The sequence below is a fragment of the Mercenaria mercenaria genome, chromosome 18, assembly GCF_021730395.1.
Source record: "Mercenaria mercenaria strain notata chromosome 18, MADL_Memer_1, whole genome shotgun sequence".
Taxonomy (NCBI): domain Eukaryota; kingdom Metazoa; phylum Mollusca; class Bivalvia; order Venerida; family Veneridae; genus Mercenaria; species Mercenaria mercenaria.
This window is the reverse complement of record NC_069378.1, coordinates 9,420,165-9,445,313: the sequence shown is the minus strand read 5'-3', so window position 1 is coordinate 9,445,313 and position 25,149 is coordinate 9,420,165.

The window sequence follows — 25,149 nt, the reverse complement described above, 5'->3', positions numbered from 1 at the left end:
AACTACACTTTCCATAGACAAATAAGCCTAAGGCTAGTAGGCCATAAAAGTCCTTACTTGACTTGAAGATAATGCTTGAAGATTTGAAGTATTGTCTTCCGTTTGTCTTACGAAGATATAAAGAAATATTTGTTCGATTTAATTTTTTAGGACGATGGCCTTTTGCTGAAGTAATCTGCATGTATAGTCCTACGCTGCGATCATTTATATGATTTTATAGCTTAATGAAACGACGGTTTTAATAGTGTTTCTATAATTTTACTACAATAACACTTGTGTGACCCATTTCTTTCGTCACCTTCTCTAGATGAGTGTTTATAGAAACGTATACAGACATAACTTTTAAAGTACCTTGATCGCATTGTAATTTGTATACTGTATAGGCATATTTTTTCTTACAAATACAGTTATTAGGGAATTTACGAAAGCTTATAGGTAAATTTTCATATAACCATTTATGGCAGAGCACAACTTGTATGTCAAACAAGTTATTTTCCTTTTCCCTGGACTTAAGATATCGTAAATATTTTCAAGAGGATTCACATTCTAGAAAAACTCTAGAATTGACCCACGTGGAGGAAATTACTGGTAAAATTACAACCTCAACATATTTGACGATGAATTGAAAATTAGCAGCAATGTTGTTCAAAACATGTCAGGATGTTCAAACATTCTATTAACTATGGTGGCTGACTTGTGCTATGTCGTTATTTTGTTCTGTCGCAGCGATACAACGACAAACGTCGTTATGGCGCCCCGACAAACGTTGCCCCGCCGAATGTCTTCCCATTAAACGTCGCCCCGCCGAATGTCGCCCCACAAAACGCCGAGCCGCTGAAAAATGGATAATTCATATGATACATAAAAGCAAGTCGCTAAAAAAAAGGTTATCTAAGCTTTGCATTTGAAGGGAAAGAATTTTTTGTCCGGAAAATAGTGCAAAAAATACCATCGCCACAGGAAACAATTTCATGAAAGCTAGAAATCTGTATAAAGTTACTATAGCTGTAGATTATATAACGGAAACGTGTTTCTTGCCGGCTGACATAGAAATTTTGAAACAGACTTGATACTAATGGGAAAATTGTTATGGCGACCAGCTGTGTAAGCAGCATGCATAGAGTTAATGATAGTATATTTTTACAATAAGGAGACTCTCTGAAATCTTAGACAAATCTACATCAGAAACTACAATGGAGAACGAACACTAGCACAATCCGTTTTTGTATTTTCTTCAAAAACACTTGCTATTAAAGAACACAACTTTTTACTGCTGTTCAATATTGCTTGCAGAATAATGTATTCACATTTAGTGAAATACAACGGCTGAACGGAAAGCTTCCCAATTCTAAATTGACAAATTGAAACTAAGATACAAAATAAGTGGGTCCTTTTTACAATACTCACTAGATAACACTAGTATTGTCAACAAAATTCTCGCTTTGCAATATAATTTCAAAACATTGTACCATAATATTTTACAGTAAGTCTAAATCCTGAAACTGGCTACATTGCAGACAATTTGAATCCTCGTCGATGATATGTTCATTAGACCGTAAGATTAATGTAAAAACGAAATGTAGACTGTCAATGGGGAATAGAAAACGGCATCATCGTTGTACAAAGCAAATTATATTTTTGTCCGTTTTTGTTGGGTCTTACGTCACACCGACAAATCATAGATCATATGAGAACTTCCTTGCACACAGAACTGGTGTTTCAGTTGATTTTACCAGTGCCGAAAAACCCTTCATGCACATCGGACGGGCATTTCCTGTGATTTTACCCATGCCATCAAAAACCATCTGGCACCCCCATGCTAGATGACTCTCGCGCTCTTAATGACAACTATCAATACTGCATTTATTATTTATTGTTTATCTCCGTTTCTTTTAGTATATATCTCGATTCAAAATAAATCGATTTACGGTAGGAACATACCGTTACGCTACAAACGATAAAACAAAGTGAAATTTTGTTATTTTGCGTCACTGAAACGTCATGACGACACTTCTACTATTAGAAAGAGTGCTACAAAGATATTGATTCTATTATTTGTTAAATACGGTATGCACAAAAATTGATTTCCTTTGTGAAAAAGCAAAGTAGCATATTATTGTTTACAAAAAGTACATCCAGACATCTTCCTTATTCTAATTTTATTGAAGTTTGTTTGTATCGTAAGATGTTTGCTTGCAAATGTGACACTTTTTCACTTACCTTGAGTTAACACGCTTTTTCATACGTGTACCTGAGATTGAAAGGTTGTTAACTGCTAGTTATACAGTCTTGTTCTTAGCCTAGTGTAGTTCGTTCTTAGGGTGTGGCTTAATTTAAATGACAAAGCAAACTTATGATCATAAAGGCCAATTTATAACTTTAGTGCGTAAATCTAATTCATATGCTTATGTATTATCATAAAAGCATTGCTTCAGAAGGTTCTATAACAATGTATCTAAACAATTAAAATCTACCTAGCAATTAATCAAGAATATCTTTATATTTTTTAATAAAACCAAGGAAAAGTTACATTTGTATAACGCTGCCTATCCCTTCGCTTGCAGAAACCAGGAAGACTTTGAAGTGGTTGGCCTTTCTGTTTTCGCAATACAATCAAAACAAAAACGAAATCTACAAATTGTTGTAGCACACGGAATAATAAAAGTTAGCAAAGGTTTCATTTGATGTGAAATAAATATTTTATGCAACATTCATATGTACCTGCATATTATTGGCAAGGCGGGCTGCTGCAAATCACATGCCCCTCACCGATATGGGTCGAAACTTCGACTATGGTATAGATGTTCTTCATGTTAGGCAGCCATCAGTCTAGCTTACGGAAGGTCGTTTTTCTACCCCGAAGCCCACCAACTAAAACAATTCGAGGGAGACACCTATGGTCTTCGTCCACTACCTAAAGCTCAAAGTATGACTTCTGCTCAACCCGGGGCTAGAGGGCGTGGACGGTAGCATGCATTTCCACTACCGTCCGTGAACAGACTCAATCAAACCGAACCTGCAACATTTCGTTTTTGTCGTGTTGAGCGACCTGTGGAGTTTCAACGTTTTCTATTAAATTGCGTCGGTGTGGCTTTAAATCAAAACAAAAAAATGCAAAATTACCTCTGTCAAACACTCAAATTCCATGAAAATATTTTTGTTCTAATTTTCACATTAACTGAAATAATTAAAGGTCACAATTGAAAATAACTCGTTAAGCTAACGTCTGTGAAATGGGCATGCCTATGAAGACGTTGTTGCTTGGTTCAAAAGAAGCTTACCGAACAAAACAACTTGTAAACCTAAAGCTGTTAATCAACAAAAGGTGTTTCAATGCTTTTTAGCAAGAATTTTCTGCATATTAGTATGATACAAGAAAGCTTAATATTTCAAAATGTTCTTACTATCACCATTGTAAAGTAGCATAGAAAACTTATTTCTGGTATTTGCAGAATCACGGAGAGGTTCATTTAACAAATGTTTGTGACTCAAATAGCGAATAATTTGAATGGAAAGGAACTATTTCAAGTAAATGATGGGTAGGCAATACGACAATTTTAGCCATTTCATACGAAAAGATATTATCTTCCATATCTACTTACATGTACCTAAATAAGACTTACACAGATATTTAGATGTTCTTGTAACAATTTGCGCGTGTAAGAAAAAACACTGTTAAATTAGCATTCTAGATATGTTTTATCACTATCTATGTATATTTTGCTCATACTCTTTACAGAATATTTTCAATTTTAATCATTCAGTGTACAAGCAAGAAAACCTCTCCTTAAAATTGTCATAATTTTATTAATAACTTTGAAAACTGAAATTAATATAAAACTTCAGAAAGATTATTTCATATAGTGCAGGTGATATCACAGAACAGTTACCGCTTTTATTTCCAGTAATTACAAATTGGAGAAGTAAATGGTAAATTTTCACTAACTCGCTTAAAAATTCCGTTCATTCGAAGCTCAATATTGAAAACGGCAATATACACCCTGTTTAGAGTCTCACCACACGGTGATCTTACAAATTGATTTCTGCAGAGTATTCAGTAAATCTAATAATTTGCACGCTGAACTAACAAATGTGAGAGAGTACCATGTTGAACTGTTTTCATTTGATTATGGTTAGATAACTGCATCAAATTTCACAATCTGAACAAATTGCAAGATCACAATTGGAGCCGAAACAAATGTCTGGGGAAAATGAAGACAACTCAATAATTTCAAGGTAGCCGTAGATGAGTATCGATATCCAAAAATATACCTGTAAACAAAGAGCATTAAAAATAACTTGAAAGGCATATAGAGCAAATCTCGCCAACATCTCGTGATAACGGAATGAGATCTCGTTTACCGGAAGTGGCGCTTTCTCCACGCGCCATTTTGTTTGCGAATGCAATTATTTATCGGTATAATAATTATCACCGTATGACCACGCTTCTTTTGATGGCAAGAAACGTGTACTTTGTGTCTTAAGACTATTTCACATTAAACTAATGTTGTTTTAGAAGCTAACATGTATTCTAAATGTAGTTTTAAAGGTATAAATTGTAACTTCATGTTCGCCGATGTTTGTTTTTACTAAGATAACGCCGATTCACGCTCTGACACGAGATCACGCGAGATTACAGCCAGTTGCCATTCTGTGTACTTTATACTTCTTTGCTGTATACAAGTTTCACTTCTATGCATGGTAATTGCATTTATAATAACTGAAGGTGGATTTCAGCAGAGCTTTACATGGTAAATGAATAAAGTTTCAGATGAGAACAAATGAAGAAATGACGATTTGGAAACTGTCAAATTCTGTCAACAAACAGACGATTTTTAAATTTTACTACAGAATTTCCAAATACCGTACGTCTCGAGCACCTTCAATGCATTTGCTCATGTGATTTGAATTTGATCAGATGATTTAATTGTCTTTCTAGTTTGCAGGGTGGTCTTTTGGGGATTTGAACTCGTATCCAGCAATAAACACGACTTAGAACGAGAGAAAATCTATCAATACCTGGCGTATTTGCTGCATGTTCATACTATAGTATTTCCGCATATGATATTGTACATATGATATTATCAAACTTGTACGTGACGAGGGGACCAGCGGTCAAATTGAATACAGTATTGTTGTATTACCAATGTCGGTGTTAATTGCACAAAGATAACAATTCGTCATATAGTCTAAGTTATTTTAAGACATATTGAAATGAAAAGTAAAATTAAATAGATAGTAATACTCCTTTTAAGAACTAATTTTAGTATATTTTGTACACTGGAAAGGTTTCCTAAATGCTTTCTTTTTTAATATTTGTACGAATGCTGCTGTATATTTTAATATTTGTATATACAAATAATGATATTGTTTTATGAGCTGTATAGTCTCAAATAATTCTTATAGAATGGCTGTATACATGTATATTTGTTTATAATGTATATGGATGAGACTGGAATAAATAAAATAATAAAAATATTGAATACGGCATTTTAATAAAAGTTAACGGTAGTCACCGTTATTTAATTACAAAAATAAGTGTAGTCAAGTATTTATGAGAACAATCAGGATGTAAAAAAATACTAAAGAAAATCATAACATAAAGATAGTACCTAAAATTTTAAATTAACTCAATTGAAAATTTAAATTATCTTTGGTTGTTTAAATATAACATTTTAGACGGGATATAATACATAATAGAATCTGTGAAAAGATCCTTTGAAAGCAAAGAATGCAATCAAGACGAATAGCAGACTCGGTTTGATTGAGTCTGTTCATGAGAGGTAATGAAATGTGCAGCATCTCTCACGCCCCTTAGCACCGGCTTAAGCGGAACTCTATTACACATACGCTGAACAGACTCCAAGTGTTGATCTGATCATTTTGAAACATGTTGTTTAAGATTTTCTTAAAGTATTTATTTAATTTCAATGTATCCCCTCTTGCAGATAGCCCTACCTATCAAGTCGTTGATCAATATTTAATCCCCAATTACACCTGGATTGTTGCGGGAAGGACTTTACTCAATGCAAACAAAATGTCAAATACTTGATTATTGTATGACATCAGAAAATGTTTTTAAAAGTCTAATTTTGCTAATATAACGGAAGATGAGCATGAAACCCTCGAGCAAACCGAGTGCAAACTTCGTCAGTTCATGGTAGATCACCTTAAATTAGCACAGGATTTGGTTAGCAAGATGAGTTTTGAACGGGTACATCGCATGGGCCAGCGTTCGAGTAGTAGCGCATTACATCGCAAAATAATTGAATAATTTACATTGTTTAAAGACAGAGAAATAGTGAGGCGCCAGAAAAAGGAACTTGCAGGTACCAACTTCTTTTTGCACGAGCAATTCCCACCTGAGATCGTCGCGCGCAGAAAGGCACTCATCCCCAAACTTAAGGCGGCGAAACGGGAGGGTAGGTCAGCCTGGTTGAGTTATGACACGCTCTATGTGAACGGGGCGCCAGTGCGTGATGGCCGTGAGTAGCGGTGCGGTGAGGCTGGACTATCGGTTCTATCGTGGAACATTAATGGACTGAACCGATCTAAGTTGGAAGATAGTGAATTTGTAGATAAAATATCAAAATATGACATTGTATTCCTGCTTGAATCATGGGCCCACAGCACATCTAAATTTGATGTAAGTGGTTATAAGTGTTATAACTTTTATAGGAAATTTCAAAATAGGAGAGCTAAGCGTTGTAGTGGTGGCGTTGTGATTTATATAAAAGATTCAGTTAAGAAAGGAATTAAAATTGTTCAAAATCATCATGATACAATCATATGGCTCAAAGCTGATAAAACGTTTTTCAATATGAAAGACGATGTTTTTATTGCAGGTGTATATATATGGGTTGAAAATTCACCTGCCTACAATTTTATTACAGATGACCTATTTACCTTATTACAAAATGACATACATATGTACGAATCACGCGGTATTGTATTGTTAACTGGCGATTGGAATGCTCGAGTAGGTAACGGGGACAGAAAGGATTACATTTTACATGATAGATTAATTGATTATATAGACGATGATACATACGGTCCAGATATGCCTTTAGGTCGAGTTTCGATGGATACTGTACATAATAACCAAGGATTAAAACTGCTTGATTTGTGTAAAGCTAATTCATTCCGTATCGCCAACGGCCGATTAGGTAGTGACTACAACGTCGGCAATTATACTTATGCTAGTACAATGGGAGCGAGCGTTATTGATTACTTGCTTTTAAGAGATTGTGATTTTTGTTGTATAAACAATTTTGAAATTGAACCGTTTTCTGTCTGGTCAGATCACGCGCACATTTCCTTTTCAATTTTATGTAATAATGCGAATAATTGTAATGACGCTCCGTACAGCCGAACTCAAATAAAATGGAATGATGACCTACGTGATAGTTTAAGACGTGGTTTGATTTCAAAATTGCCTGCTTTGAATGATATTACTCGAGATGTTAACTTTACATGTAGAAATGAAGCAAATTTATGTATTGTCAATTTTACAAATATTATAAAATGTGTTGCTGAACCATTATTTTGCAAACATGTAGTAGTTTCAAACAGGCCAAGGCCGAGTGATTCTTTATGTAAAAAAGCTGAATGGTTTGACAACGAGTGTTTAAATGCAAAACAGATTTATGTGTCGTCTGTTAATAAATATAATATGTGTAAAAACGATGCCAATAGGATAGAAATGTGTACTTATAAAACTACTTATAAAAATCTTATTAAGACTAAGAAACGGAGATATGAATTAAATAAAATGAGAAATATTGAAAGATTACGCCATTGCAATCCGAGAGAATTCTGGAAACATTTTTCACGTAAAAATACGTCTAATATAAACAACAGTATTAGTATAGATGAATTTTACAAATTTTTTTCGGGTCTAAATGCACAGTTGCCTAACGATAGAAATATTGATGTTGAGCAATTCTGCGATAATCAAGACTTTGGAGGTAATGACTGTGTATATGATGAATTAGATATGCCAGTTACTGCGTCCGAGATACAGGCGGTGATAAGTAATCTAAAAAGGAATAAGTCGTTTGCTGGTGACCAGTTATTGAATGAATATTTTATTGAATCTTGCGACATTTTGTTGTCTCATCTTGGTGACATATTTAACGGTATTTTAGGCAGTGGCTTTTTCCCAGACAGTTGGATGGAAGGTATTATTGTGCCATTATTTAAGAAGAATGATCCTTCAGATGTTAATAATTATAGGGGTATTACCTTAGTTAGTTGTTTCTCTAAAATATTCACAGGTGTTTTAAACAAAAGAATAAGCAATTGGATTGAAAGTAATAATATAATTAGTGATGCGCAGTTTGGTTTCAGAAAAGGGTGTTCAACTGTTGACGCAATTTTTGTATTGAATGCTATAATTAGTAAAGTTCTTAGTGAAAATGGACGATTAGCATGTGCATTTATTGATTTTAGTAAGGCATTTGACAGTATCTATCGCAATGGTTTATGGTACAAACTACATCAGTTAGGTATTACTGGTAACACTTTAAGAATTATCCGTGATATGTATTCCAAGGTGAAAGCTTGTATAAGAGGTTGTAAGTCATACTCAGATTTTTTTTAATGTTCAATGGGCCTTAAACAAGGGGAGGTAATTTCTCCTCTATTATTTTCACTCTTCCTTGAGGATTTAGAGTTATATTTACTTGAGGGTGTTAACAGTGGTTTAACCTTGGATGACATATCATTTATTTTGATGCTGTTTGCTGACGATATGGTTATCCTTGGTAAAACTCCATCTGATCTCCAACGAAGTTTAGATCTTTTAAATGTGTATTGTAAAAATTGGAATCTACAAGTCAATCCAGACAAAAGTAAGATTGTTGTATTTAGGAAGAGGGGTCCATTGAAATTAACCGAACAATGGACGTATAATAATATGCCCTTAGAAACTGTCGATAACTTCAATTATTTGGGGACCGTATTTAATTACACTGGTACGTTTTTATTAAATCAAGAAACGCTAGCAGGGAAAGGATTAAAAGCTTTAAATGTTTTGTTAGCGAATACAAGTAAATTTTCCTTAAAACCTAAAACTCTATGTCAGTTATTTGACGCCTTTGTTGGCTCTACACTAAACTATGCATGCGAAGTCTGGGGTTTTGGTAAATCTAAAGAGATTGAACGAATACATCTTAAGTTTTGCAAACTATTGTTACATGTTAAAACATCATCTTGCAATATGGGTGTATATGGGGAACTGGGAAGGTATCCGCTATTTATTAATAGATATGTACGCATAATTAAATATTAGTGCAAAATTATTCATTCTAAAAACATTATTGTTAAGTATTTATATGAATCAATGTTGGATGGTTGTAATAGAGGAGTTAAAAATTGGGCTAGTAATGTTAAGATGCTGTTAGATACCTATGGTTTTTCATATATTTGGAATAATCCATTATATTATAACTTGAAATCTTTCCACTTACAGTTTAAACAACGAATAATCGACGTTTTTGTTCAAAATTGGAACAATAGCCTTTCCAACAGTCGTTCTTTGTTTGCATATAGAACTTTTAAATGTGTTTTTGATTTTGAAAAATATTAAGATCTATTACCTAATAAATATAGAATTGCTACGTCAAGATTGAGATTATCTTCCCATCAATTACGTATTGAATCTGGACGTTATGGTGCTGATAGAATAGACCGCAATTTACGTATTTGTAACTTTTGTCATACTGGTGATATTGAAGATGAATATCATTTTATAATAATTTGTCCTTTTTACAGAGATATCAGAAAGATGTATATCAAACCATATTTCTATGTAAGACCAAGTGTTTTGAAATTTACTGAATTTATGAGCACTACACAACATTCAGCGCTCTTGAAACTTGGAAAGTTTGTATATCATGCCTTCTTATTACGTCAGTCGAATGTACTAGCTGTTGCATAGTTTCTTAGTATTATGTACGATATTGTCTTTATATAATATTACAATAACCAATAAGGATACCTATACAATGATTATTTCTTAGTTCACAATATTGTCAATCATATATCTTGTTCCATGTTATGTTATTCCAATTCAAGAAATGCTTAATTACTTACATCAATATATAATTAAATATTTTGAGTTTCAACCTCACGTATTGTTAGCTTCAGCATATTTTTGAAGGTTTACGATATTTATGATGTTCTATGTGTAAACTTGTCACTATAATTATGTTTATATGTTTTCCTGTATGTAACTAGAAACAGTATATGTTTACGTTACAAATAATAAAATAAATTGAATTGAATTGAATTGAATTGAATCTAATAAAATAAATTCAGATCCACTATTTAAGCTGAAATTTAGAATAATGTTATTTCTACCATATCACACATCTTATATAAAACAAGAAAGAACTGTTCAGCATTTACCATGAAATTTGAAATTACAATGAAATGACTTCTCACTATGTTTTTAACAATACAATTACTTTATTATTCCCATTAACTGGTGTGATACAGGTGTACAGGTTAATACAGGGAAGGATTATTATTTGTGTCATTCATTGATATCTATACTATGTCTACATAACGTTATTAATATAATCCCTAATTATTTCCCGAGCTAAAACCCTTATTTGATAATAGCTTCCATTTATATAATAATTACTTATCAAATTCGTGATCGTGATTTTCTCGGAGTTAAAGGATGCAGAAATGCTTCTCTCTCGATCAATTGCAATATATTACAGAAGCAAATCACGACAATACGCGCCGGAATACACGTAGTTCTAGATCAAAGGATGAGAAAGTGTGTGTGATTTAGGAGGTAGTAGAGAAAATGTTTATTATTGCATGCTTTCCTCGAATCGTTTTATCACTACCCACATATATATTTTTTTCAAGTTTAACGTCAATACCTTGAACAGTTTTAAATTTGTACCCCGTACACAAGATAAAAGGGCAGATTTTACATTCCAACTCAGTTTAGGACCTATCAATCACGTTCATGCCCTCGAATACTAATGCACAAGAAAATAAGTTTTTTTCTCTTTTTTGCGGGGCGTGGGGGTGGTGGTGAAAATGGTTTGGGAATCAGTGTGCTGAGTAATGTGGATTGTCGTACTACTCAAATCAACTCAGCACCACATACTTATATTACAAATTAAAATCAATACCTGAATAATTTTGAAGATGTGCTCCAAGGACAGATTTGGACTGTTTGTGACATAAACATATGATATGCAAATTCATGCGCTCTGCACAGCGTCTCATCATATGCCAAGTCTAAAGTTAATTCCTTGAATGGTTATTAAGCTGCATTAACATAAAATATGGCAGACAGATTTGACCTTGCTGTGACCTTGATCTTTAACCACAAGACCTGATTCATGCCCACTGCACATCGTCTCATCGCAACCTATATGCTTAAATTGAAGTCAATACGCTGAACGCGTTTAAACTAATGTACTGGATAAGAAAACCGACCTGGTACATGGGCTATGCACATCGTCTCATCTCCACCTACCTTTTAAAAAACAAAGACAAATATCAAACAGGGAATGCCACGTACCAAAAACGCAGCCTCCCCAAAACGAAACCTACAGCACGCAGACGTGCGCACCACAAACACACACACACACACACACACACACACACACACACAAACGCCAACACATGAGGACAAAACGAACAAACAAAGGAACACAGTGGGGAAGTCGAGTATACGTCAATACATTGATACTGAGTTATAGCCCGGGTTCGAAATATGACAGATGGATAGATGCACATGCTATTACATAATACGTACTTCTTTTCAAATCGGGAGTCTTAACAAAAATCAGCTTTTTTTCTAAATCTTCTTCAGTTCTTAGTAGCTAAATTACAGTATCCTCTTTGCAATTATCATTTGCAGTATTCAGTACCGAATATAGATAGTTATAACTTTTGTGCAGTTTCAATAGTGATAAATCTAAGTTTTTTGCAGTTTGAATATTGATAGTTTTAAATTTTACGCAGTTTGAATTTTGATAGTTTTAAGTTTTACGCAGTTTGAAAATTGATAATTTTACATTTTGTGCAGTTTCAATATTGATAGTCCTAAGTTTTTTACGGTTAGCGTATTGATAGTTTTAAGTTTTATGCATTTTGAATGTTTATAGTTTTAACTTTTACGCAGTTTGAATATTGATAATTTTACGTTTTGTACAGTTTCAATATTTTTGATCGTCTTATTAATAAGCTTTCTGCAGTTTGAACATGACTACTAGTATTTCTTTTGGAGATTGATCCTTGCCTGAATTATTTTTTACAAAATAAAAAGTGGAAAACCCCAGGTCGCCCAACACGATACAAACGAAAATGTTGCAGACTCGGTTTGATTGAGCCTGTTCATAAACGGTAGTGGAAATGCAAGCTACCGTCCACGCCCTCTAGCCCCGGGTTGAGCAGAACTCAACATTTACACATGTTATAATTAACAGAATGTAATTTAGAGACATCCGCAGATGTGTTCATACGACGGTGCACATGGAACCTTCAAAGATGCACAGAGTGCAATTTCCATGAAAAGCGGCGTATGGTTCCCAGATAAAACAATGGGCTACCCTAAACGAGAAAACAATGGACTGGAATTTAGAGAGGGGATCTGTGGTTATGGAGCCTGCATATCATATAAACTGCCAAAAGACAAAAATAAAAAGCAGGCACCATACCGAAGGTGAAATTAAACAAAACCCAAAACTTCTAAAGCGGGAGTATTGGAACCACCCGGGCTGAAATGATAAAGCTGTAAAATTTAACAGTACACTAACACAACATAAATGTCGTGCTGAACAAAGTATAAAGTCTTGGTTCTGTGAGTCAGATGCGTACTATTCTTAATCTTTTAAACAAGTTACCGAACATGGCATGTTCATGATAGTATTATTTCAAAGGTTCAAGATTTTACTAGTCTTAATTGTTTCTAAATACGATTTCAACTATCAAACATTTGATTCTGTAAAAAAAACACTGCTTGTTAATTGCCGAAATAATGTCATATTCTCTTTTATTTGAACCCTTACCCTGGTAAATTTCAATAATGAACTTGTCCATCTTTCATTTCGACATTACCATTAATTGTAAAAAGTGACTGAATGGCGAACAGTGAAGATCTAGATCAGAATGCACGGATGTGCAGGCTGATCAAGATCTACACTTGTCGCAAAGGCAGAAACATTCGTGTGCATCTTGATACGGGTGTTAAACACACAAAATTCTACTTCTATATTCTGGCAGATACATGGTCAAAATTTAAATACAATGTTTGTCAATGATTCAAATATTGAAAGTAACATCTCAATGCATGTTTCGTACCAATCCTTAAATGCACTGAGCATACAATGTTCTAGTTCTGCATTCCAGCAGACAAATGATCATAATTATTTGAATTTTCTTTCAAATCATGGATATTTGTTTCCTGCGGAAACCGCCACAATTATGCTGCATTTAGATAATTCATACGCCTCTGGCATGCATCAGACATCTGATTTCTAGAGACATTAAAGACGTATTTTGGAGTTGTTCTTGTTGTTTTTACATACACTAGTGGTCTGTTCAGTGCAAGTATGTTTCTTTGGTTTTTCTCAACATTTAAATTTCGTCTCATCTTTGAAAAAAAAAATATTGACACTTCATAGAAAACAGCGGTACATACTTATAAAACATTTACACTAAATACCGGTGTTCATAATCATGTATATTTACGCAACATATTACTGGCATTGTTTATTTTCTTTTTTTCTTGTGATACTAATTAGTTTACACAAATTGCCCTTTTTGTATGTTATATATTCTATCAGTATCTGATTTACAAGCAAGCCCCCATACAGTACTGCAATAGTTCATGGTTGACATAATATATTCATCATTAATATAACATCATTTCATCGGTCAAAAAGTGCGAAATTCTTCTTAAAAGAGCAACTTTTGAGGTAATTATAATCACAACATTGCAAACCTGTGTATGACACATTAAAGTTTTATCTATACAGATTCCAAGAATATTTTGACTTGTTACATTTCAATTATCGTTTCATTGATAAACATTTCAAGATTCCTTGCTTGTTTCATTTTTATAATTTGTACTTAGAAGCACACATTTCGTTTCTTTTTTCCGAATGCAATAACACATTATTAATTTTGCACCATGTGTTAATGTGGCTGTAAGATTATTTTACAGCTCTTGTTATATAACTCCAGATGAAACGTACAATGTCCTAATGTGTGTGCATATAATTTAGAATGTAAATACATACAATGTAAAGCATATAAATTATCTCACAAAAGAAGCAACGTGTGAATCAGTACAAAGTTTATATCATTGAATTTAGACATTAATTATAAGCAAAACATTCTAAGATGTTTTATCGTCTGTTTAAAGTAAGTGCTGTCCTTAACCAGGAAATAATTCCAATATGCCATTAATTCGCCCACTCAACGTAACAGGTCTCTAGCTGCGGTGACATACCTATGTAAAGTATTAAAAGAAATATTTTTTTTTCATTTTATGAATAGTTGTCCTCGCCTGACATATTCTAGCGTCGTCTCAGAAGGAAAAGGTCGTATATTAAAAATGCTGCTGTTTAGAAAATTGTAAAGACTATTGTTTTATAGATTCCCCGACGAATTTATTCTTTAGTTTGGTTTACGACTCAGTAGCTGTTTTAGATAATGCCAGTACCACTTGTCATATTTCTATTGAATGGATTTCTGTAAGCAATAAACTATGTTTTGACACTCATTATAACTAAAACGGTACGTGCCGCCTACACGCCCACATTACTATATATTTAGATTTCTATTAAATAGCATTTGGTATGCAATATTATAAGGTTGATACGACTTTTCTACCAGAAGATAATTCTCCAAATTTCTAAAATGGGTCGTAAGTTGAAGTAATTGCGACCTTGCATTATTACCTATTGTAATCTTTGGCTCCTTAAATGAAACTGGTCATTATAGGTCGTAAATAACATTAGTTAATCTTTGTTGTTGAGACTTCGATTTATGACTTCTTGATTTATTGTTAGTCCTTGTACATTGGCATTGTCATTTTCTTTTTACTAACTGAATATAAGATATAAAACGCAAATAGGTATACTATGTACCAAACAGACGTCAATACTTTGTGTTTTAAGAACTACAGCCTGTTGTAATGCCTCAGGACAAGAACCTTTACTCTCAAGATGATAAAGAACAAAGGCAGTTCAAAAACGATCACAAATGTGTTTTCACAATGGTTACTGAACGAAAATATGCTTGTTTACTAATAAATTTAATTGGCAAAGTTGTCGAGCCAACGGGCATTTTAGCTCAGTTTCAGAATTGTATTACATTCAATTGGTTACGTTTCTCACTATTGTTCCTGTACCACAATGCCGCCTAAATTAAATGAATTGAAATTGGAGAAACAACTAAATATTTTTGTTCTCATCTTGTTTACATCGAGACAAGAAAAAGCTCTTTTATGCCTGCTGATATCAGAGAGATACAGAAAACATACAAATGTAACATAATAATTGCCTCCTATGAACATGCAATGATAAAACAGTTGTTCGAATTCCTGTTATACAAAGGTTATCCCGCAGCTACATGCGACTATTTGCTGTAGATTATGTACATGATTTAAAATGATGCCTCATTTTAAAATCACCAAACTGAGTTATTCTCTATTGTAACTTAATACTCGATTGTACAAAAAATTATAAAAAAAAATGAAACCTAAACATAATTCAATTCAACTGTATTTTGAACTATGAAACTTAAAACCAAGTAGATCTATATTGCTGTTTGAATAAGATCGGACCTTGTATGTAAATGAAACGAGATAGCTGTAACTGGTTTGGCGCCACCTTGTAAGCACTTTATAGACTTAATTTGACAATACGCTTTATTAGACTACACAATACATTACTATGTGGAGGGACACCCGATAGTAGGAGAAAACATGTTTAGTTGGTAGCTATTTACATGGCCATGTTACTTTGCTTTACTGCTGTCTTACAAAGAAAGGACAGTGTTTAAACACAATGTCACAGCAACAACAATACGAAAATGTTTAACAAGTGCTGTATTTATCTGTATTACACTGTAATTATTCACATCCGATCAAGATACGTGAAAAATTCTTTGTTTACTTACCCCATTACTGTTTTGTTGCACAATAATTATTTGCTGTAAAATAACAATTGATGTACATGTAGACCATTTTATCTACAGTTTTCAATGTTCTTTCAATGTTCGTTTTTCAATCCATATTATTATAATGTCAATGCTACAAGCAACGTTGTGCTATGTTTGAATTTAAGTTAGTTCTTATATTCAATATATAATTATCAAAATAGAATTTCACTTCTGACGTGAAGTGTGTTGCACATTTCATTACCTCTCATTGCTTTATTGTATCTCCCTTGCTGTACTTAATCTCTGAAGGGCAATATTCCTCACTGCAGACGATAGCTTGATTGTTCTTACGTCTGGTGTAAATGCTTTTACGGCAGTTATTTACGTCCTAACGTCGGGTCGAATGTTCGTGCACGGTTTTCATTTCCAGTAAGTCAAAATGAGTATGTCAGTATGTCAGAGGTTGCGAAAACATGAGCAGTAAGTAATACCAGATTGCAAGTGCCGTTAGGCTGACTAAGCAAGTGTGCTACTGTTCCACGTTCTGCGACACCACAAATGTCACAGGATGAGAAAAATTGTACTATTTATTCTAGGGTTCAACCCCTGGACCCATCGACTACAGGACGAATGGTCTACTGACTGAATTCTTCCTGTGACAAGTAGTATTACAAAAAAGCATAAAGTAGCATGAATAGTCTAAAAGACTGACAGCTGTTTGAAATAAGGGAGTATTGTTATTCTTATCGCGCCCGATAATTATCATCCATAACCACGTGACGGGACCAGACACTAAATAACATTATTGTACGTTATTCATCTCAACATTGGCTGTAATACAAGCGGAAACATTGTGTTAATTAAAAGATGATATACTGAAGCATTCTTGCACCATATAGATATCTTTAAATTGCTTTTTTATGTGATCTTTCCTGGTCAATGACACTCTATCATTTGGGCAAACATATTGCTTAATGATATACGAACAATTGCTACAGACATTATATGTAGACATAATTGGGTTTTTTTTGTGTGTGTTTAAACAACATTGTACGAAATTAATGTGTACCACCAGTAACAAACAACATTTCAAATGTAGCTATGCGTACAATGTTATTCTTTTTCTATTTAAGATTTAAAAGTTAAATACATTAGATGATAATTTCTTTCATTTGAAATAAATACAATTATAAAGATAAAATACTTTAGTAAAAAATGGGCACTGGATATAATTTACGAGAAATAAAGCTTATACATCAGGAGCCAGTTTCACGAAGTTGGAACTTATGAGGAAATAAAAAATGTTTCACTAGCATCATTTTATTAAGGAGATCCACTTTAAATATTCGGCTATTTTTAGAACTTTGGCTTGACAACTTTTTAAAAGAATAAAAATTATATCCTAAGAAATAAATGTGTTTTAAAAGACCATAATTAGGATAGAATTTACTTAATAGGATGAATCGTATGAACTTTTATGAAATAGTCCCCAGTACTTCACTCGATGATATAAACTCAAACCTTTATTTTGAAAGTGCATGAATTCTTTGCGACGAGTAGACTAGATTCCGACCAATCTGACTAAAGTACATATCCTATTACGCTACGCATAGGATCTGAGAACGACCTATTCATTGCCTCGTTCTGACGATCCTTTCTCTAGCCAATCAGAGCCTAACTTACAACATCTTGCAAATCTACCTGTAGCCTTGACTTTTGATATTTACAATTTTTATGTCATAATGTATCAGCCGGTTAGCTCAGTCGGTAGGCCACTTGCTTTGTAAGTGAGGGGTCCCGGGTTCGAGCCCTGGAATGACTGCACATTTTTCTTACTCTTTGACATTCGAACAAGTCGTCTGATTGGATAAAATAAAAATAGCAATACTGGAAATCTAAAATATACAGAAGACGAATGTGAATGGGTCGTTCTCAGATCTTCGTTTAGAAGATCAAGTACTTTAGTCAGATTGAGATTCCGACCCATTTGCTAAAGCTGTTAATCTTATGAAATTGTGCCTCCTCCCTACTTAAGACATACGATGTCCAGCGTAAACTTTGCTGAGATAACAAAAAAGTAACACAAATAGAGATTAAAACAAAATATCAAAGTCAGATTATTTATCCAGCAGCAGACAACACGTGTAATTCTAAATAACTATAATGCAGAATACAGATGTGTTATGCAGTTGACAGATTCTCACCGCCAGATTATTTACGACCATTCGTGTTGATTCCTGTATATAATGATCAGCTAAATAAATCTGTAAGAATATATATCATAGAGCGCAGCAAACAAGCTAACAACAGTTATAGGAGAATTGGTTGGGTAGGGTAACAACCCCAAACATTCTGAGTCAAAGTAAGAGCGGAATTTATACAGCCACCATACGCGAACACTGTACTCCGTAAACTCACCTTTCTCCCATTGACAACGGGACGATGCACAGCTTAGATACACAAGCTGTATTGGCTTTTATTTGTGTTTTTGTGTGTGTTGGCTAAAACATCAAACTGACAAATATGTGTGACCACTTTCAAGCTTTTCATAGTGGAAGAAGACCCTAGTGCCCATGCAGACATTATTTCATGCATGAGTGGGCATTTTAGACCCGCCGGCCTTCAGTAAGTCTGTTGGATGATTTAATCCTAGAATCGAAGCAGAGTTTCGAACTCACATCGGTGACAGGTAATTGATTAAAAGTCACTGACCGTTCCTGCTTCTTTAAATATACTATATAAAAGAAAATATTTACTTTTACAAATAAAATCCTGGAGGAAATGGGATCAAAAGTCGAAAATTTAGCATAATATAAACTAAAGTGCAAGACATACCCCGACATCTATAAAAATATCAAACGCGGTTATCAATACCACTTTTGTCATAAAATAAAACATTTAAAGAAATTTCCAATTTCTATTTCTACATCACGTTTTCTGTCTAGTGGAGATGATAGCATATCATTATATTGTACAACTGTAATATGTGCTCCAATAAATAAATGTCAGTTAATCGTTTACATTACTGTTTCCGTTTGAATTCTTAGAACATGGTTACTATTTATGGATCATTGGTACCTTCTCCATTTCGTTCATAGGCCGTAAATATGTCTGTGACTGAAAAAAGACCTTGAGTGCTTGTGATAGATTACATAGTCCGGTATACATATTATATATATATATATATATATATATATATATATATATATATATATATATATATATATATATATTGTAACTATGGTAATCCTAACCCTAACCTTTAGTCAGTATTTTATACATATTATAATCTGTTTATTTTTGTCGTGCGCTTCGATAGATGATCACTTCCGGACATGCGCAGAACACCGCTCCAGGTATGTAGTGAGCAACATCGGTAAAATATATGTAACGATGTACCAATGTGTTCAAAACGAAGCGACTTTTGAAATTTGTCTTGATAAAAGTAATTTTTCTGATAATGGAATGATTACTTATCTTCAAAGTAAGTAGAAAATTAGGGCAGTAAAATTATTGGCTCTTAGACTCGTTGTAAAGTGCTTTTGTTCTGTCCTTCTAAATTAGCTGTTAAATAATTATTCAGTAGCTCGGTTATATTTTCATTTTTTAGGATACCGAAAAACATAACAAGCAGGCATTTTAGTAGATAGAATGCATTTCCATTGTTTTAATTAAAGAAATGCTCGCGATTTGAATATGAAATAAATTACCGTTTTTAAAGCATTTCTATTGTTTTAATGAAAGAAATGCTCGCGATTTGAATATGAAATAAATTGCCGTTTTAGAGTATGTGCACTTCACATGTAAGATTCGTTAACAGCGTTTTATATAGTAATTCACGAAGCCCTAGTGAATGCAACATGCCATCTGAACATGCAAAGCAAAGTCACAATAAAACTCGTTAATAGATTTGGCTTTCGATTTGCCAGGTGAATCAGCTGTCGAAGCTGCTCGACAGTTCTCGTTCTATTCCGTTCTTTGTGGTCGCTATCAAACAGGCAGTTCCTTCTTCGAATCTTTAATATTTTAATAATATGGATTAAACATGCCAACACATATTAAAAGCTCATATAAACTGCTTTCAAATATAAGAGAAAATGGTAATTAACAAAAAGGAACCCGTTAACCAGCCAATATCTAATGGTTATTTGAAGTTATCAGAATAGCAAATTGTCAATAAACATTGAACGTACAGCACATTACTATGACAACGGAATAATCACTTAGCAAACACTGTTTTTATTATCAAAGGCTGAGACAGAAACTCGCTATTATAATACTTTGCTTAACGATTAAAAAACGAAATATAGACATGAAATAGTTTTGTTAATATCAAATAACACTGGTTGCACTTTTATTATCAGATTTTTAGCCGAAGGTCAGGTAGCCAGCCGAAAGACCAAAATTAAACTTCATAACATGAGTTGAAAGGTAAGATATAAGACTCTTTGGAAGCATTGATTAGAGCAAACAGGACCAGAGTGACACATCGCAAAGTTGGCCAACCAAACTTAGAAACTGTAACGGAAAGGTGTTTTAAATATCCATGAACAAATCCATTTTAATTATTTGAGCTATATGAAAAGTGGTAAGGGGACAAACGTTGGCGAGTTGTTGGTGTTGGTGGGGGTGGGCATAAAATGAAGAAAATAACCTAAACAAAAACAAGACAATATACATAACGTAAAACACAAAACTGAAAAGGCTGAAAATAGGGACACCGTGTTGGGACCGTCAGTAACCTAAATAAAAGGAACCTCGGGAATTAAACAGCTACTTACTATATATAATAGAATATCTTCAATAAGTTAGACAAGGCAGACTAAATTAAATGAAATTCCCCGCGAGAATTTTAGAATTTTTCAGATGTTTAAATTGATTTACAGAAAAAACATTGTTTTCTTGTTATACTAGAAATTTTGCATTAATTCAAAACATAAATTATGCTAAATAAATACAGATTTATTAAGCCGTGTGCGGTAGTCTTTAAAGTTATATGATTACTTAATTACTCCTGGTAAAAAGCATTTTCAACACATTATCCGTATATTACTATTTTCATATCCAACAGTCGTCACACAGGCCAAAAAATGCAATAATAACCTATTTTCTTCTGCATTTATTTTGAAAATTGAATATTTAAAAGAAATAGATAATTATAAAAACATTATCATACAGTTTGCAAAGCTAAATTATCCATAAAGTATGATTATTATTTTATTAATACATTTTTTCATAAATTTAAATGAAGTTACTTCCTTTCACTAAAAAGAAATATTTTCACTCTTGCGAAGATCCAATTTGTCTAATGCGTCTGGCATTTACATCAGAAATACTCATTCTTAATTCTTTTTGACATTTTCACAATCGATTATTTAAGGATGTGCGAGCGTTTTTGTTGTTTGTTTTTTTCAGGATATCCGCCATTTTGATAAATGTTTCTTCGAATATTGCTTTCTAACAAAGGTTTTGCCAAAAAAATAATGCTAAATAATTAAAATATTGGATTCAATATATTGATATATCAGAATACCTCTTGTTTAAAATCTGGAAAGTAGATCCCTCGGAAGCACCGAAAACAATGCAAACAGTGAAAATTGCAGACTCGGTTTGATTGAGTCTGTTCATGAGCAGTAATGGAAAATGTAACACTGCCCACGCCCCCTAGCACCGGCTTAAGCAGTATTCAATCTTCAAATCTAAATAAGCAGTATTCAATCTTCAAATCTAAATGAGTTGAAGTCAATGATCCCGAAGGACCAGAAAATATAAAAACACTGAGATGAACTCGGGGTGACTTTTTACGGCCGCCACACAGCACTTAACACCCGCTGTTGTGAAGTAAATAAAATCTGGAAAGTAGATCCCTCGGAAGCACCGAAAACAATGCAAACAGTGAAAATTGCAGACTCGGTTTGATTGAGTCTGTTCATGAGCGGTTATGGAAAATGCAACACTGCCCACGCCCCCTAGCACCGGCTTAAGCAGTATTCAATCTTCAAGTTCAAGTGGTCTTAGGAATGTTCTCTGGTTTGCTGGTATTTTCCTCAGTTGTGTCCTTTCCTATACAGGATCTTCTTATAGACCATATTGAATCCAAACTTTAATACATTACAAAACTTATGATGGAATATAAAAAATAAAATATGTACAGATCAGCTCACGCGGAAAACCCACTTTCCGTTTTTCCTCAAAGGAAAAATCTTGCATAGCGAGGAATTCCTTCGAGTACTGTCTAATTCTGACTCGGAGTACTGACTGTTATAGTTTTATTACTTTAGCGGAATTTCGTCGAGTCACTCCGAGAAATTACCTGACGGAACTCCGAGTCGAAATTATACAGGTAACACTATAATGATTTCCGGTATTTTATGGCCACTCCGCGCGACTCCGAGTCTGTAATAAACAATAAATCGGTCATTTCGAGTGCTGCGAGATGATCTGACGAAACTTCGAGGCAGTATTTCCTTACTTGGACGGATTTTTATATATATTTAGCTTGTTCTTTTAATTGTATGAAACTAGTGTGTATAGGTTCTGACCATGCGAATTAGATTAAGAAATATATCATGCATAAAAAGCTAAATTATTAATTATAACGAAATTAAACAGACTTTTAAATCACCGCCGTTAAAGGAAAGAGATTTGTTAATTTTTTATCTTTGGGAATTATATTTAGAGAAAATGTCGTGTAATAATTTTATGCATTAAATTAAGAATAATTTATTACTAGAAAATCTTTAAAATAACACCCGCTAAAAGTAAATTGTTTAGTATGATATAGAAATACATGCTAATTAGATTTAGAAGTAAACTTATGTACATGTTATGAAAAATGCACTAACTTAGGAATAATTTATAACAAGATAAACTTTAAAAATACACCAGCTAGAAAAGTAAATTCTTAACTATTAAGAATTATACAAAACAAAACTATAAAAATATACTAAAAAACTTTCAGATAACTGCCGTTAAAGAATATTGACTTGTTAAATATTTTATGGAAATAGTTTCTGACAGTGCAAATTAAATTGAGAAATAAACTGATGTTAAGTGGACTAAATTAGAAACTATATAAAACTAGATAAACGTTTAGATAACGGCCGTTAAAGAAAAGTGGCCTTTAAAAATTAATGAAAATTATTGGAAAATGATTATTTGCCATGATGAAAATAGTCTTTCTTTTATTCATTTGGAAGGAATTATAAATAATATAAAAAAAACTACTGCCGTATCCATTCTGAACAGAAAAATTTGGTTAATTTTAAAGTAACTTAAAGATAAAAATACTACAGTGTTATTTTTATTTACAAATACTGTGTTATTTCGCGTATCACTTTGTAAAATATAATCACCCTGCTCCGAGTAGTCTGAAATTTGTCCTCGAAGTTACTCGAAGGCCCATGTAAATGTGTATAGGTAATTATTTATTATTCTCGGAGTCACTCGAAGGAATTCCGTCAAGTGACTCAGAAACAAAAGAAAACAATACAGGTGTGTATTCCGCTAATTGGATTTGGTCTCGAGTCACTTCGAGGATTTCCTTCGAGTGACTTCGCATAAATCCTCGGAGTCAGATAGCGAAATTCCTTGACGAAAAATGGCCGATTCGAAGAAACTTCGAGTCGGAACATTGGTACTCGTTTTGGCCATCCTCCGAGGATCGAGTAGAATGGGTTTTCCGCGTGAGCTGATCTGTAAGATATCTTTTGGAAGCATGAAATCCAACCAGCAAAAAAATAAAATAAAAAATAGCAGACTCGGTTTAATTGAATCTGTTCATGAGTGGTAATGAGAGTGCAACACCCCTCACACCCCCTACCACCGGCTTAAGCGGAACTCTATTACAGTTAAAATGAGTACATTCCATAATCCCAAAACAACCAAAAAATATGACAACACTGAATTGAATTCTGTAAATAATAGCATTCGTCATGATTCGATGTTATTTAACGCCACCAGTTATAAGAAAAAGATATATTTCTTTTTTCTAGCCTGTGTTAATACTGGAACATTATACCCTCTTCCGGTAAATTACCAGTATTGAGAAACTAATTTGTTCAGCTCAGCAATAAATCAACTCATTTGAAAGGCTAGAAGTATCATTTGTAAATATTTGCGAACAATGAAATTTCACTTGGAAGTTATTTTTAAAATGTTCTATTTTTGTGACAATAGCAACGCTTGCAGAAAATAGGTATTTGATTATAAGAAAGTATCATCGTAAGTTTTTTAGGATTTCTGCAATACAGACAACTTGCGTAGGAAGCAAGTGATGGATGTTTTGGATATTCCCGTGTCCACATAGACTCGACAAATGCGTATTGGGTCTTGTTTCCATACTCCTACACAGTTTTTACTTTTCATGTGTCCTTTCCAAAATACCGTTTTCACTGAATTAAAAAAAACGTTGGTACATTTAACTTTTATTCCGTTGCCAAATCAGCGAACAGTAATATATTCTAGTTGCTATGGATTCGGCCCAGTGTTGTTTATTTCTGGTCCTTTGAGATTATAAAGAAAATTCAGTTTCTATTTATAGAATCCCGCTTATGCCGATGCTAGGCGCACGAGAGGTGTTGAACATGTCATTTCCCTTCACAAACAGACTTATTCAAAGCGAGTAATCAGTCTGTTGTTAATTTGTTTGTCTGCGCTCTCTGCTTTCAAAAGATATTCTTTTACTACTTAATAGACTATATCATATCACTTTCATTGAATATTTCTGCGACATAGCACATCAGAACCAGACTTTAATGGAGATATTGTTTTACAAACTTCAAAAGATTCCGAGCCATGTTCAGTTTTAATATGTATTTGATAGAATTGTAACACATTTAATAAAACAAGGTTATGACCCGGCTAATTTGAGACAGGCCGCCTTTTTGTGTTCTGTTGTTATGTTCAGTTTTAATATGTATTTGATAGAATTGTAACACATTTAATAAAACAAGGTTATGACCCGGCTAATTTGAGACAGGCCGCCTTTTTGTGTTCTGTTGTTTT